The sequence below is a fragment of the Pristiophorus japonicus genome, unplaced genomic scaffold (assembly GCF_044704955.1).
Source record: "Pristiophorus japonicus isolate sPriJap1 unplaced genomic scaffold, sPriJap1.hap1 HAP1_SCAFFOLD_33, whole genome shotgun sequence".
In the NCBI taxonomy this organism is placed as follows: Eukaryota; Metazoa; Chordata; class Chondrichthyes; family Pristiophoridae; genus Pristiophorus; species Pristiophorus japonicus.
This window is the reverse complement of record NW_027253106.1, coordinates 699,608-701,356: the sequence shown is the minus strand read 5'-3', so window position 1 is coordinate 701,356 and position 1,749 is coordinate 699,608. Positions and strand designations below refer to the sequence as shown.

At 45.4% G+C, this 1,749-nt stretch overlaps 1 non-coding gene across 1 annotated transcript; it reads left to right on the top strand.

Annotated features, from left to right (window-relative positions):
- The first annotated feature begins 996 nt into the window (after positions 1–996).
- trnap-cgg (transfer RNA proline (anticodon CGG)) lies at positions 997–1,084 on the top strand. Its single transcript is given in 2 exon segments — positions 997–1,032; positions 1,049–1,084. It is a non-coding gene; the product is annotated as a tRNA-Pro (tRNA).
- The last annotated feature ends 665 nt before the right edge of the window (positions 1,085–1,749 follow it).

Sequence of the window (1,749 nt, the reverse complement as noted above, 5' to 3'; positions counted from 1 at the left end):
CGGGATTGAACCAGGGACCTTCCCCGTGTAATGCAAACGTGATAACCACTACACTACAGAAACCTCTGGTACAATAACCCCAACAGAGGGCAGGTGACCACTGAGCACCGTCTGTGCTGCTCGGCATTGTGTGTTGGCTCACCGAAAACAACTTCTGTTCTGCACTGAATGTTTTCAATCCTTCACCTCCGCTGCCCTTTACAGAAATGTCAGGGATCACCCAGCCACCGTGTTCACTTCCACATCCTCACAGTGGGGCCACAGAGGCTCCTACCTTTCTCTCCGCGATCAGCGAACTCACCCAGTTTACAAAATTAAACCCGGAATACATGCCCGGAAAAGTCAGATAGTCTGTAAGCTCGGTCTATCACAGAAAGTATTGGTATTCACGGTGGTTACAGCAATTATTAATCGTCTCACAGACCTCAATTATTTTTATGCGATGATTTGATCGAGGATTGAAACCAGGTTAGTCCGCCGGGTATTAATCGCTCGACCACCAGGGAACTGTTGCGATACATGTCGATATATTTATATATATTTATATATGACGCTGAATATCAACAGCTACCTACCCAGACCTCGTGCTGCCCACGGTAGTGTGTCTAACTTTGAGTGAGAGAAATTGTTCCACAGTGAGACCCATTTCATCTTTTGTTCCCTTTTAAACACTAGAAACTGAGGTGGGGAATAAATAGAGAAACCAAAGCACAGGGTTATAGACAAGATGAAGAGAGAAGGGGAAATATACTGTCCCCACCCAGAACTAATGCAGAAGCCCCTCTGCTGTGCTCGGGGTGACCACACACAGCCTGGATACACTAACGTCCCAACAGCTCATTGACTGTCGGAGTTGGACCGTGCGGTGCTTCAGAAGACAGGTCGAAAAAGCAAAGTCACTGATTCCATCTCATGTGCTCCTCCGATCAAGAATAGCAAGACACTAAAAATGTTTCAATAATGGTTACACCTTATCTCCACGTTTATCGAGCAGTTGGCTCGTTGGTCTAGGGGTATGATTCTCGCTTCGGGGTTATTGCTTGAAATTTGCGAGAGGTCCCGGGTTCAAATCCCGGACGAGCCCACAGTTTACCCAAAAATTTTGAAATCGCATCAAACTTTTGCAAAGAAGGACTTGCATTTCTACAACACATTTCAGGAACTCATGACGCAACAAAGCGCTTTGCATCCGTTGAGTTGTGTTTGAAGTGTTGTCGTGTGGGGAAACATGTGCCCAAATCACCCCACATGAACCGCAACTCGTTGCGAAGGAGTTTGGTGCAAAAAATCAGGTGCCTCAGGGACTTGGACTTTCTATGAATGAGTTCTGCTTGTACCTGCGTTCAAGCTTGTAACAGTAACTGTGCATCCATCTCACGGGAGCAGCGTGTAGCGGTTAGTGAGTAGGTGACCAGGTAGATGTGCGCCGCATTCAATCTTTTAAATTTCACCAAACAAAGAAACGGTGAATCCAACTGTCCCTGTAAGCGACGGATTGAAGGAATCGGTGCTCCAAACAGAGCTGGAACACACGCAGTGCAGGAATAGTGTCGGCAACATTAAATGTCAGAGTTATTAAGCAGACAATAATGAAACATACACTTAATAGTACTTACACCCAAACCTTGCGAATGTTAGCCGAATAAAGCAAACACGTTGCAGTTTTCAGCTCGGTGGACAAATTGATCAAACATTAATCGGATTCAAACTATCTGTTCCAAATGCCACATTTTATATATTTTCCTTACC